A 14,149-nucleotide genomic window follows, 5' to 3' on the forward strand; every position below is an offset into this window, starting at 1 on the left:
TCCCGCTGTTCCGCCAGCTGGAGGGGGGGAGGTTCGGCTGCACGCCGGCTCCCCTGTCCTGGGGGGGGGGTCTGGCTCCACGTGGGGGCCGCCCACTTCTCCCGCTGTTCCGCCGGGTGGAGGGGGGGTTTGGCTGCCCGCCAGCTCCCCTGTCCTTGGGGGGGGGTCTTGCTCCTTGTGGGGGCCTCCCGCCCGCTTCTCCTGGTTTCTGGGGGGGGGGTTCGGCTGCTGTCATTTTCCTATATAGAGGGGGCATACTGCACATCGATTACTGGGTCTCAATATAGGGGAGTGTTGCTGGGACTGATCCGTCTCATATATGTATTGTACAATGTGACCCCTGACATGTCCAATATAGGGGAGGATTGCCAGGACCGTACTGTCTCATGTGTATGTACATGTATGTGTATATATACAGATATGTCCCCTGTCTTATCAGGGTAGATCAGGCTCGATCCTTTTGATGGGGGGGGGAGGGGGAGCTGATCGGCCGCCGCCAGCTCCCCCTCTCCCCTCGCATGTGCAGAGCGCCCACCAATCCTCTTGGTGGGGGGAGGTGATCGGCCGCCGCCGGCTCCCCCTCATGTGCGGGGCACCCGCCGTTTCTCCCAGTGTGTGGGAGGGGATTGGTTGCCCCGCAGCTCCTCTCTCCCTATGCACTCTGCTTGCCCCTGCTGTTCTCCCGCCGATTCTGGGGGGGGGGGGGGTTGGGGATTGGCATCTGTGCCGCACACCTCGTGGGGAGGTCAGTTTTCTGTCCCCTCCTGCTCCTCTCCTCTGGCTCCACCAGAGGGGGGGGGGGGGCGCGACGGTGCTCTGGGGGTGAACTGTCACTGACATCTCTGCTGCTGTAACAGAGGATGTCAGTCCGTGGGTGGGCAATCACCATTACAGCAGGTCTGCCAGGGTTGCTGCTGTCTCTTGTGAATTTGCTTATTTGGCCTATGTGTCGATCACAGCCTGCGTTCTGTCCAGGTTTCGGTTGTAAGTGTTTTTTGTCCAGCATTTTCGGTCACAGCATTTTCAGTTCAACAGTTCTGTCAGTATTTTCTGTCCAGCGTTTTCTGTCTCAGCGTTTTTTCTGTCCACTTGTTGCTTGCCAGCCAGTTCACCTCCCAGAAACTCTCGCCATGCTCCATGGAGGGGATGCCCACACGCTTCCCAGTTTTCATGGGGGGGCACTCACCCACCTGTTCACCTCCCCGCACTCTCGTACCCCCCTGCACGTCCAGGCACCCATTTCAGTCACGGGGTTTATCACGGCACTCAGCCCCAGGTTTCTGTCTCTGCGTTCTTCTGTCATCACGTTCTGTCCAGGGGTTTCCGTCATATCGTTCGGTCCAGCTTTCTGTCAGTTGTTCGGTCCAGTGTTTCTATCATATCGTTCGGTCCAGCTTTTCGTTTGGTCCAGCTTTTCTGTCATATCATTCGGTCCAGGTTTTTTCAGGAATAGCGTTTCTGTCCTGCATTTCCAGCTTAGCGTTTCCGTCCAGCATTCCGTCATAGCGTTTTGTTGTCCTGCATTCCCGTCATAGCGTTTGCTGTCCTGCATTCCCGTCATAGCGTTTGCTGTCCTGCATTCCCGTCATAGCGTTTGCTGTCCTGCATTCCCGTCATAGCGTTTGCTGTCCTGCATTCCCGTCATAGCGTTTGCTGTCCTGCATTCCCGTCATAGCGTTTGCTGTCCAGGCATTTCTGTCAGATCCGCACGGGCGGAGGTTTGTTTCATTTTGTTTGTCGTCCCTTTATTTTCTCTCCCGTATAACACACATCGTACGGTGCACGCTCATTTCTTTGCACATCTACACACCATGTTTTGTGGGTACACTAGGCCGGAGGGTTGTTGCTACCTGTCTGCTTTCTGTCATGGCGTTTTGTACGTAGCTTTTCTGTTAGCCAGGGCTCATTTCCTGGTCTGTCACGTCTACGGACCATACAGGCTGAGGTTTCAATTGTTTGCCGTTCCGCAATCTTCTCGCCCGCATACCATACGTCATACGTTGCATGCTTATTTCATCACACTTGTACGTCTACCCACCATGCTCTATGGGTACACTAGCCCTGAAGGTTGTTTGCTATCTGTCTCTGTTGTTCTGTCATAGCTTTTCCATTCGTAGCATTATTGTCGTTCGTAGTGTATGTTAGCTGGGGCTCTCATCCAGGGTCTGTCACGTCTACGGACCCATACGGGCTGAGGTTTCGTTATTAATTGATTGTCGTCCCACAATCTTCTCGCCCGTATACTGTACGTCATACGTTGCATGCTTATTTCTTCACTCTTGTATGTCCACCCACCACGGTCTGTGGGTTCACCAGCCCGGAGGGTTTGTTTGCTATCTGTCTCTGTTGTTCTGTCATAGCTTTTGTTTGTAACTTTCATGTCATAGCTTGATGTTCGTAGTATGTCTGTGAGTTAGGGCTCACATCCAGGGTCCGTCACGTCTACGGACGCATACGGGCTGAGGTTACGTTTTTAATTGATTGTCGTCCCACAATCTTTTTGCCCGTATACCATACGTCATACGTGCACGTTCACCATACCTTTTACTACTACCCACCACGGTCTGTGGGTACCTCAGCCCTGAGTGTTCGTTTTTAATTACCTGTTTTGGCGCTGCAGGTTGCTCGGGCTCACTCGCTACATACACTAGGGTTGTGTCAGCTTTAGGTTCACATTCACGCGCTGTTGGTCTTGTCATTTCTGCACTTACATCCTCATACTTGTCAGGTACGTAGGGGTATTGTTTCGTGTGTTGGTTGTCTGTTCTCTTTTCGCTTGTTGTGTTTTCTTGGTTCAGGGTTTGGGGTGGGTTGCGGAGGAGGCCGGTGCACATTCATCCCTTCTCCGTCGTATGGGGGTTCAGTGCTTGGTAGCACCCCATTTTTAGGGGTGGGACCAAACTCTTAGCTCAATTATCACCAGGGTACCCCTTTCCCAGCCTCAGCTGGGGGGGGCAGTATTCAGGGGGTTATTCCCAACTCTGTTCAACCTCTTCCATCCACCAGTGCAGCGCATGTTTCGTGCAGGATTCTTCAACCCAGTTCATGCAGTTTCTGTATGCTCTCTTATTTGTTAGTCGGGATGGTGGGGTTCATAGCCCGTTAGGCTTGCACTGAGGTTTCAGCTGCGGCTCCTGTTCTTCTCAGTGCGCCTTCAGGTGATGTTGGAATTTCTTTCAGTGTCTTGTAGAACTGGGGGCAGTGTCATCTCAGGTAATCAATCTGGCCAACGGTTCTTATCCAGATTTTGCAGTGGGCTTCTCACAAGGCGGGATGGTCTCATAGGTTCATGTTTATGGCTTTCGCTGGGTATTGCATCGGCAATTTGGCCTCATCTCCCAATTCCATGTAGTTTTCATCAGGGGACCAGTTTTCAGGACCTACAAACTCCTGTCAAGCTGTTCATTTTTGCGGCTCACCCTCTCTAACCATCAAGGGAGGGAAGTCGGGGATGTTCTCTTTGGCACGGCTACCAGTTACCGGCCAGGTTCTCGTGGTGTTTCAGACTTCCTGTCTCCTTCCCTTGGCAGTTCCCAGTTAGTGCTCTAGGCAGTTTCTCTCTTACTACTTACAGCTTCCCCATCATTGGTATAGATGGGTAAGCTAGGGGTTTGTGGTCATATTTCTGTACCTTAGCCTGAGTGTCGGGTAAGTAAGTTGGCCTTCTCTGCATCATTCCGTGGATCTGCGCTTTCTCCATCCTCTCACTACTAACAGTTGTTCTCACATCCAGGTTACTTGCCAAACCAGGCTGGAATCCTAACCCCTCTTCTGTTATTCATCTGGTTCCTGGGCAATTTTTGTAGGTCTCGCAGGGGGTCCTTTCTTTACGTCAGGTTCATGGGGTGCTGGAGATCCTCCATGTCAGCAGCTACACACGTGACCCCCCTTTTCTGTAGTCAGCTGGGCATTCGCATTTTCCGGACTAAACGATTGTTACGGGCCTTCTTTGTAGCTTTCACATCACACCTACTTTGTATCTTTTTGCCCTCTTTTAGGCATACTGTCCAGCCAGGCCAAGGCACACCTCAGGCTTTGGTAGTTAGGGTCGTCGTATTTCCGTATGAGGACTCTGACTACAAGTTGGAAGGCTGGCCGCAGGCTAGCCTGAATTTGTAGGAGGAGTCTGAGGGCTTTAAATCCCTCCTCCTCCATCAGAGCCTTCGTCGGCTCATTTCTGGGTTCCCACCCACCCATTCCCCCATTGCTTTCATCATTTCATTTACATTTCATACATTCATTCAGGGTATGCCCTCTTTTAGGCATACTGTCCAGCCAGGCCAAGATACACCTCAGGCTTTGGTAGTTAGGGTCGTCGTATTTCCGTATGAGGACTCTGACTACAAGTAATGTTTATCATGTTGTTGGTTTTTGTGCTTTGCACTGAGGAAGTCACGTCCATTCCGCTGATTTGGGGTTCTTTCACAAGGACTGGCACCACCTCACACACACATAGTAACATGCATTGCAGTAATGTGTGCATTAACCTGTGTTACCTCAGTACTGTGGTGTGATCGGGTCATAGTGGTAGGAGCACTGGTGTCATCTGTGCAGTATCAGGGCCATGTAGAGCTAAGCCATGTGATGATCTGGCTCTGTGCTGGTGCCCACCATCGTGCCATGTGATGATCTGGCTCTGTGCTGGTGCCCACCATCGTGCCATGTGATGATCTGGCTTTATGCTGGTGCCCACTATTGTGCCATGTGATGATCTGGCTTTGTGCTGGTGCCCACCATCATGCCATGTGATGGTCTGGCTTTGTGCTGGTGCCCACCATCATGCCATGTGATGGTCTGGCTTTGTGCTGGTGCCCTCCATCACACCATGTGATGATCTGGCTTTGTGCTGGTGCCCTCCATCACACCATGTGATAATCTGGCTTTGTGCTGGTGCCCTCCATCATACCATGTGATGATCTGGCTTTGTGCTGGTGCCCACTATTGTGCCATGTGATGATCTGGCTTTGTGCTGGTGCCCACTATTGTGCCATGTGATGATCTGGCTTTGTGCTGGTGCCCTCCATCATACCTTGTGATGATCTGGCTTTGTGCTGGTACCCACCATCGTACCATGTGATGATCTGGCTTTGTGCTGGTACCCACCATCGTGCCATGTGATGATCTGGCTTTGTGCTGGTGCCCACTATCATACCATGTGATGAGCTGGCTTTGTGCTGGTGCCTTCCATCGTACCATGTGATGATCTGGCTTTGTGCTGGTGCCCTCCATCATACCATGTGATGATCTGGCTTTGTGCTGGTGCCCTCCATCATACCATGTGATGATCTGACTTTGTGCTGGTGCCCTCCATCATACCATGTGATGATCTGGCTTTGTGCTGGTGCCCACTATTGTGCCATGTGATGATCTGGCTTTGTGCTGGTGCCCACTATTGTGCCATGTGATGATCTGGCTTTGTGCTGGTGCCCTCCATCATACCATGTGATGATCTGGCTTTGTGCTGGTACCCACCATCGTACCATGTGATGATCTGGCTTTGTGCTGGTACCCACCATCGTGCCATGTGATGATCTGGCTTTGTGCTGGTGCCCACTATCATACCATGTGATGAGCTGGCTTTGTGCTGGTGCCTTCCATCGTACCATATGATGATCGGGCTTTGTGCCAATGCCCACTATCTTACCATGTGGTGACCTGGCTCTGTGCCAGTGCCCACTATTGTGCCTTGTGGTGATCTAGCTTTGTGCTGGTGCCCACTATCATACCAGGTGATGATCTGGCTTTGTGCTGATGCCCACTATCATACCATGTGATGGTCTGGCTTTGTGCTGGTGCCCACCATCGTGCCAAATGATCTGGCTTTGTGCTGGTGCCCACCATCGTGCCATGTGATCTGGCTTTGTGCTGGTGCCCACCATCGTGCCATGTGATCTGGCTTTGTGCTGGTGCCCACCATCGTGCCATGTGATCTGGCTTTGTGCTGGTGCCCACCATCGTGCCATGTGATCTGGCTTTGTGCCGGTGCCCACTACCTTACCACGTGATGACCTGGCTCTGTGTCAGTGCCCACTATTGTGCGGTGTGATGTTCTGGCTTTGTGCCGATGCCTACTATCTTAACATGTGATGACCTGGCTCTGTATCGGTGCCCACTATCATACCATGTAATGAGCTGGCTTTGTGCTGGTGCCCCCCATCCTGCCATGTGATGGTCTGGCTCCGTGCCAGTACCCACTGTGCCATGTGATGATCTGGCTCTGCGCCCCTTCATGACAAAATTCATAGCTGGGAGTCGGACGCAGCGGCCATTTTGTGGGTTGGAAATGCTGGACATTTTATTTCAGTGCTAGTTTATCTCTGAAAATGTGAGTGCAGCCTTTTTGGATGTTATCAATAAATTATGTGATGCCTACACTTTGAGGGGTTCTTTTTCTCTTTTAACTGAGTATTGGGTGTTGAGGGGGAACTGCTGGGCATGTCCCCTTGCCACTGAGAGCTGTCATTGAATGATACCAATGCTTACCACTATCTACCTGAGGGTAAGTGGCAGTGTGTTTTGGGGGATGGTGGCATTTTTTTTCACATCTGTGATACTTCACTCGTCTGGTTCATCTGTGGACTTTGCTCTCTTTTTGATTTACCCATTTAGTTTGGTACATCGTTTTTATTCACCTGTATATGTCGTTCAAACTACTCCACTAATCTTTCATTTGGTTCATATATGAACTTTGTTTATGAATTTGATTTTATAATTGGCACTGCACCATTCTTCATATATCTGTGCCAGTGCCCACCATTGTGCCATGTGGTGATCTGGCTTTGTGCCAGTGCCCACCATCATGCCATGTGGTGATTTGGCTTTATGCCAGTGCCCACCATCGTGCCATGTGATGATCTGGCTCTATGCCAGTTCCCACCATCGTACCATGTGATAATCTAGTCCTGCATTAGTGCCCACCATTGTACCATGTGATCTGACTTTTTGCTAGTGCCTACCATCATACAATGTGATGATCTGGTCCTGCATCAGTGCTCACAATCGTACCATGCAATAACCTGACTTTGTGCTGGTACCCATCATTGTACCATATGATGATGTGGCTCTGTGCCAGTGCCCACCATGCCATGCGATGATATGGCTTTGCGTCAGTGCCCACCATCGTACCATGTGATGATCTAAGACTGCATCAGTGCTCGCCCTCGTACCATGTGGTGATCTGGCTCTTAGCCAGTTCCCACCATTGTACTGTGTGGATGATCTGGTCCTGCACCAGTGCCCACTATCATACCATATGAATGATCTAGCTCTGTGCCAGTGCCCATCAGTGTACAACATGGTGATCTGACTTGGTGCCATTGCCCATAAAACCATGTGGTGATCTAGCTCTACACTGGTGGATATCTCCATACCATATGGTGATCTGGCTCTGTGCCAGTACCCACCATTGTACCACATGGTGATCAAACTCTGCCCGGTGCGCATCGTTATCTTGTGGTGATCTAGCTCAGTGTCATTGCTGACCTTCATACTATATAGATAATCTGACCTTTAAAGCTAGTGCCCACCATCACAACATGTGGTGGTCTGGCTCTACACCATTGCCTACTTTTCCTACCGATTGTTCATTTGTCTCTTCACCAGTGCCCTCTATTGTACCATGTGGATGATCTGGCTCTGTGCCAATTCCCACCATCATGCCACAGGGATGATCTAGCTCTGTGCCAATGCCCACCATCATGCCACAGGGATGATCTAGCTCTGTGCCAATGCCCACCATCATGACATGGGGATAATCTAGCTCTGCGCCAATGCCCACCATCATGCTGTGGAGATAATCTGACTCCTTTCCAATGCCCAGAATAGTACCATGTGGATGACCTTGCCCTGCACCAGTGTCCATCATCATGCGATGTGGTGGTCTGGCAAAACACATGGTTGGTAAGGAAACATGGAAGGGAGCCATATGATAGATGAGATGTAATCTTCAGACAGCTTGCTTGCTGGTTACATAATATGTGTCCTATATATGCTGAGCAGATCTTTGCCTCTCAGTGGGTGGTGTGTTCTGTATATCTCTATCCTCCTCCTCCCTGGATGTCTCCGGTGATAAGGACTTTGCCCTAGGACAGGCGGTCATGTGATCTGTATCTTGTGCTCTTCGCATACAGAGATGTTTGTGTCCTCTGTACATTGTCGGCTCATCTCTGCTCACTGGCGGATTTCATTACTGGAATTGCTAATTATTCCTGGAACAGATGTAAGTAACGTTTCTGTCCTCATGTCCCCGGCTCAGGTGACTGTCTGTGGTTTGGGTTGGCGTGAGCCAAGGTTTGAGTGGGCATGATCCAAGGTTTGGGTCGGTGTAATCTGTGGTTTGGGTCAATGTGATCTGTGGCTTGGGTCGGTGTGATCTGTGGCTTGGGTCGGTGTGATCTGTGGCTTGGGTCGGTGTGATCTGTGGCTTGGGTCGGTGTGATCTGTGGCTTGGGTCGGTGTGATCTGTGGCTTGGGTCGGTGTGTGATTTGTGGCTTGGGTCGGTGTGTGATTTGTGGCTTGGGTCGGTGTGTGATTTGTGGCTTGGGTCGGTGTGTGATTTGTGGCTTGGGTCGGTGTGTGATTTGTGGCTTGGGTCGGTGTGTGATTTGTGGCTTGGGTCGGTGTGTGATTTGTGGCTTGGGTCGGTGTGTGATTTGTGGCTTGGGTCGGTGTGTGATTTGTGGCTTGGGTCGGTGTGTGATTTGTGGCTTGGGTCGGTGTGTGATTTGTGGCTTGGGTCGGTGTGTGATTTGTGGCTTTGTGGCTTGGGTCGGAGTGTGATCTGTGGCTCGGGTCGGTGTGTGATCTGTGGCTTGGGTCGGAGTGTGATCTGTGGCTTGGTTCGGTGTGTGATCTGTGGCTCGGGTCGGTGTGTGATCTGTGGCTCGGGTCGGTGTGTGATCTGTGGCTCGGGACGGTGTGTGATCTGTTGGCTCGGGTCAGTGTGTGATCTGTTGGCTCGGGTCGGTGTGTGATCTGTTGGCTCGGGTCGGTGTGTGATCTGTTGGCTCGGGTCGGTGTGTGATCTGTTGGCTCGGGTCGGTGTGTGAGTTGTTGGCTCGGGTCGGTGTGTGAGTTGTTGGCTCGGGTCGGTGTGTGAGTTGTTGGCTCGGGGCGCTGTGAGTTGTTGTGGCTCGGGTCGCTGTGAGTTGTTGTGGCTCGGGTCGCTGTGAGTTGTTGTGGCTCGGGTCGCTGTGAGTTGTTGTGGCTCGGGTCGCTGTGAGTTGTTGTGGCTCGGGTCGCTGTGAGTTGTTGTGGCTCGGGGCGCTGTGAGTTGTTGTGGCTCGGGGCGCTGTGAGTTGTTGGCTCGGGGCGCTGTGAGTTGTTGGCTCGGGGCGCTGTGAGTTGTTGGCTCGGGTCGGTTTGATCCAACATTTGAGTCGGTGCGATCCGTGGTTTGGGTTGGTGTAATCTTTGGTTTGGATCTCTTTTTGCACCTGTGATCCACTGATTGTGGTACAATGCTTTGCCGGATCCAATGCAAAAAAAAAGAAAAAATTGCAATTTTTTAAAAATAAATCAATGTGGTGGTATTTATTTGTTGAAGAAGGTGGACTATGTCTTTAGGTAAGCACCTATTGTCCTCTGCTCATTGAAATGTAACTAATGTGAGTCTTCAGTGCTTTATCCCTGGTTCACACTTGTGAAAGTAGCATCTTCTGTGCGACTTTAAAGGAGCAGTGCCTTCGTTTTTACCCCTCCCCTCTCCTCCCTGGTCATTCTTGGTGCCTAAAAATTTCCTCACAAGCACATTTCACTCACACCTGAGAGTAGCGGAAACGCGTGTTCCGCTCACGTGTTTGTGCCCGTTTTTTTACGTGCGTCACACAGAAGACAGCCCCAGACACTTGCATGTGCTGCCCTACGAGCAATAAATGCCCCAGTTGTGAAGTGTCATATGCAGTGGGACGGCCGGCGGTATATTTTCTTGGGGGGGAGGGGGGGTTGGCGATGGCAAGCAGCACACAGGCAGCTCTTCCCTCTGGGCGACGGGCAGCCGGTTTCCCCTTCCTCCTCGGCATCCCGGCGATCTCCTCGCTGTGCTTCTCCTCCCTCCTCCTCTCTTGGCCAATAGGGTAGCGTCTCCTTTCAGCCAATCAGAAAACGGGTGCACCCCGAGCCTACCCTTTTTTTGAAGCCTCTGGCTCTATTCACGTTCTTAAAAAAAAAAAACAGTGCATTGGAATCCATGTGTCTAGCACCCTGTATGTAGATCAGGGGGCCGGATGCATGGATTAGGGGGTGGGGTGGCGCCCCTGCTCACCTGCTCACCTTTGGAAATGCACAAATCTGACTGCAGTCTACACGGTAATTGAAGTGTGATGTGCATTGCTGCGAGTTTTCGAAAAACGCACAGCAAAGTAGTGTGTTTTGTTGCAGTGCGTTCACAAATGCGCAGATAAGAAGTGGCGCACATTGCAGCGCAAAGTGTGCGTTCTCTGTGCTCGCTGCCATCAGTTTGGAAATGCGCAGATGAGGACGCAGCATTAATGGTAATGCAAGCTTGAGGCTCATCTCCGTGCGTTTTTGAAAACGCACAGCAAAACGCGTTTTCTGCGCTCTCGAGAAACGCGCAGGTGCGAATGCAGACCAAATGCTAACACAAGCACGACTCGCACGTTTCATCACATTTTTCGAAACCGCACAGCAAAGAGTGCGTTTTTATGTGCGAGTTGTCGCATGTTCTGAAACGTGCAGATGCAAACGCAACGCAAGCGCGACGTGCGGTTTCCACACTTTTTGAAACTCTTTGCGCTCACGCTGCCATTTAGGGTACATTTCCATCTGCGCGTTTTTTCCGAATGCGGGGGAACCCGCACAAAAAAAAAAAAACGCAGGTTACAATTTTAAGTCGCGCATTTTCTGTGCAGGCGGCCACGCGTTTGGAAACGCATACCTTTTTTAATGCCTGCTTGCCGCGTGTTTCCGAAAACTTGTGGCGTTCGAAAATACGCAGATGTGAATGCGAGCCAATTGCTCTTGATGCTCACATAAATAGAAGTATAGAACTCCTGGACAGGTATCCCTATCCTAGTCATGTGACTGCCATTTTCTAATCTGATTGGTCTCTGCAGAAAGTAACTGTCACTTTTCTGAAAAGCAATCTTCTCCTCCGGGTGTCTTATGTGTGGAATCCATCCCTGATGTATCCTCAGTAGAAAGTTCTGAGCGTGCTCAGTCTCTGCACGGAGACACCGAGCTCTCTGTATCCGAAGCTTCGGAGGAGACTCCGAGGGTGAGGACACCCCCTCCCCTCCCCCTTGTCAGTATAAATAGTCTGTCCCTGGCACATTGTAGGAGCGCTGAGAATCAGATGACTTTCCTGGCAGACGTACCCAATGTTTTCCTGGGACTGCGCCCAGCGCCAACCGTGTGACCGCTACCCTCGCTCTTCTACAGACGTTACCTCCGAGCCGGGAGAGACGGACTGGTTTTACTGTAAGTTGATTTTACTGACACGCTAAATGTGATTATCATTCCCGTTATTCTGTATCAAAGCTTCATTGTAGTCACCATTTGTTCTGGTCATCTGCTGACAGCCGGAATTAAAGGGTGACTACACTCCAAGGACAATATTTAGGACCCAGAGATAAGTAAATATCATCCAAATCCATCGGTCGTGTGTCTTCTTCTGGAATCTCGGAGATCTTTGTGTATTTCTTCCACATCTCTGAGACCTCCTGTAATAAAGACCGCTCACTGCTGCTCTCGCTCCTTGTGCATGGTGTCTGGTCTTGTCTCCGTCCCCTTCCTGTACTTTTCTGCAGTGGGTGGAGTCTGCTGGGCCCCTCCTTTTTTCTGCAGGGTGACTGGTCTTGTCCCCACCCCTTCCTGTAGTCTTCTGCAGTGGGTGGAGTCTGCTGGGCCCCTTCTTTTTTCTGCAGGGTGACTGGTCTTGTCCCCACCCCTTCCTGTAGTCTTCTGCAGTGGGTGGAGTCTGCTGGGCCCCTCCTTTTTTCTGCAGGGTGACTGGTCTTGTCCCCACCCCTTTCTGTAGTCTTCTGCAGTGGGTGGAGTCTGCTGGGCCCCTCCTTTTTTCTGCAGGGTAACTGGTCTTGTCCCCACCCCTTCCTGTAGTCTTCTGCAGTGGGTGGAGTCTGCTGGGCCCCTCCTTTTTTCTGCAGGGTGACTGGTCTTGTCCCTGCCCCTTCCTGTAGTCTTCTGCAGTTAGTGAAGTCTGCTGGGCCCCTCCTTTTTTTCCTGCAGGGTGACTGGTCTTGCCCTGCCCCTTCCTGTCGTTTTTTGTGCAGTGGGTGGAGTCTGCTGTGCCCCTTTTTCTATGTGCAGGGGGACTGGTCTTGTCTCCACCCCTTCCTGTAGTTTTCTGTAGTGGGTCCCCCCCCACAGTTATGTCCTTTTTTCTTGTGCAAGGTGACTGGTCTTGTATCCGCCCCTTCCTGTAGCTTTTATGCAGTGGGAGGAGCCTGCTGAGTCCCTTCCACAGCTCTGCTTTCTCTCCTTGTGCAGGGTGACTGGTCTTAACTCCGCCCCCTCCTATAGTTTTCTATAGTAGGTGGAGCCTGGTGTGTCCCTCCCCACAGCTCTGCTCTCTCTTGTTGTGCAGGGTGACTGGTCTTGTCTCCGCCTTCTCCTGTAGTTTTCTGTAGTAGGTGGAGCCTGCTGGGTCCCTCCCAAAGCTCTACTCTTTGTGCAAGGTAACTGGTTTTGGCTCCGCCCCCTGTAGTTTTCTGCAGTGGGTGGAGCCTGTTGGGCCACTCCCACAGCTTTTCTTTCTCTCCTTGTGCAGGGTGACTGGTCTTGACTCTGCCCCCTGCTATAGTTTTCTGCAGTGGGTGGAGCCTGTTGGGCCACTCCCACAGCTTTTCTTTCTCTCCTTGTGCAGGGTGACTGGTCTTGACTCTGCCCCCTGCTATAGTTTTCTGCAGTGGGTGGTGCCTGTTGGGCTCCCCCTACAGATCTGCTCTCTCTCCTTGTGCAGGGTGACTGGTCTTGTCTCCGCCCCCTCCTGTAGTTTTCTGTACTAGGTGGAGCTTTCTGGGTTCCTCCCACAGCTCTGCTCTCTCTCGTTGTGCACGGTGACTGGTCTTGCCTCCGCCTCTTCCTGTAGTTTTCTGCAGTGGGTGGAGTCTGCTGGGTCCCTCCTTTTTTCTGCAGGGTGACTGGTCTTGTCCCCGCCCCTTTCTGTAGTCTTCTGCAGTGGGTGGAGTCTGATAGGCCCCTCCTTTTTTCTGCAGGGTTACTGGTCTTGTCCCCGCCCCTTCCTGTAGTCTTCTGCAGTGGGTGGAGTCTGATGGCCCTCTCCTTTTTTCTGCAGGGTGACTGGTCTTGCCCCCGCCCCTTCCTGTAATTTTTATGCAGTGGGTGGAGTCTGCTGGGCCCATCTTTCTATGTGCAGGGGGACTGGTCTTGTCTCCACCCCTTCCTGTAGTTTTCTGCAGTGGGTGGAGCCTGCTGGGTCCCCCCCACAGTTATGTCCTTTCTTCTTGTGCAGGGTGACTGGTCTTGTATCCGCCCCTTCCTGTAGCTTGTATGCAGTGGGAGGAGCCTGCTGAGTCCCTCCCACAGCTCTGCTTTCTCTCCTTGTGCAGGGTGACTGGTCTTGACCCTGCCCCCTCCTTTAGTTTTCTACAGTAGTTGGAGCCTTATGTGTCCCTCCCACAGCTCTACGCTCTCTTGTTGTGCAGGGTGACTGGTCTTGTCTCCGCCCCTCCTGTAGTTTTCTGTAGTAGGTGGAGCCTGCTGGGTCCCTCCCACAGCTCTGCTCTCTTTGTGCAAGGTAACTGGTTTTGGCTCCGCCCCTCATGTCGGTTTTTGCAGTGGGTGGAGCCTGTTGGGCCACTCCCACAGCTTTTCTTTCTCGTGCAGGATGACTGGTCTTGACTCCGCCCCCGCTATAGTTTTCTGCAGTGGGTGGAGCCTGTTGGGCCACCCCCACAGCTTTGCTTTCTCTTCTTGTGCAGGATGACTGGTCTTGACTCCGCCCCCTGCTACCACTTTTGCAGTGGTTGGAGCCTGTTGGGCCACTCCCACAGCTTTTCTTTCTCTCCTTGTGCAGGATGACTGGTCTTGACTCCGCCCCCGCTATAGTTTTCCGCAGTGGGTGGAGCCTGTTGGGCCACCCCCACGGCTTTGCTTTCTCTTCTTGTGCAGGATGACTGGTCTTGACTCCGTCCCCTGCTATAGTTTTCT

At 51.9% G+C, this 14,149-nt stretch overlaps 1 protein-coding gene across 4 annotated transcripts in view; it reads left to right on the plus strand.

Moving 5' to 3' along the window:
* MYORG (myogenesis regulating glycosidase) overlaps positions 1–14,149 on the plus strand; it is a 39,094-nt gene that overhangs the window by 12,867 nt on the left and 12,078 nt on the right. The window contains exon 1 of one of the 4 annotated variants that reach the window (XM_077467035.1): positions 8,064–8,218. The exons of 2 other annotated variants lie outside the window; for them this stretch is intronic. The gene's annotated coding sequence lies outside the window, so the exon portion shown is untranslated. Of the gene's footprint in view, positions 1–8,063; positions 8,219–11,296; positions 11,438–14,149 lie in introns of those variants that run through there. One more of the 4 variants, XM_077467037.1, reaches the window with a different exon arrangement.

The sequence above is a fragment of the Lithobates pipiens genome, unplaced genomic scaffold (assembly GCF_037356315.1).
Source record: "Lithobates pipiens isolate NorthernLeopardFrog02 unplaced genomic scaffold, aLitPip1_a1.2 Scaffold_44, whole genome shotgun sequence".
NCBI lineage: Eukaryota > Metazoa > Chordata > Amphibia > Anura > Ranidae > Lithobates > Lithobates pipiens.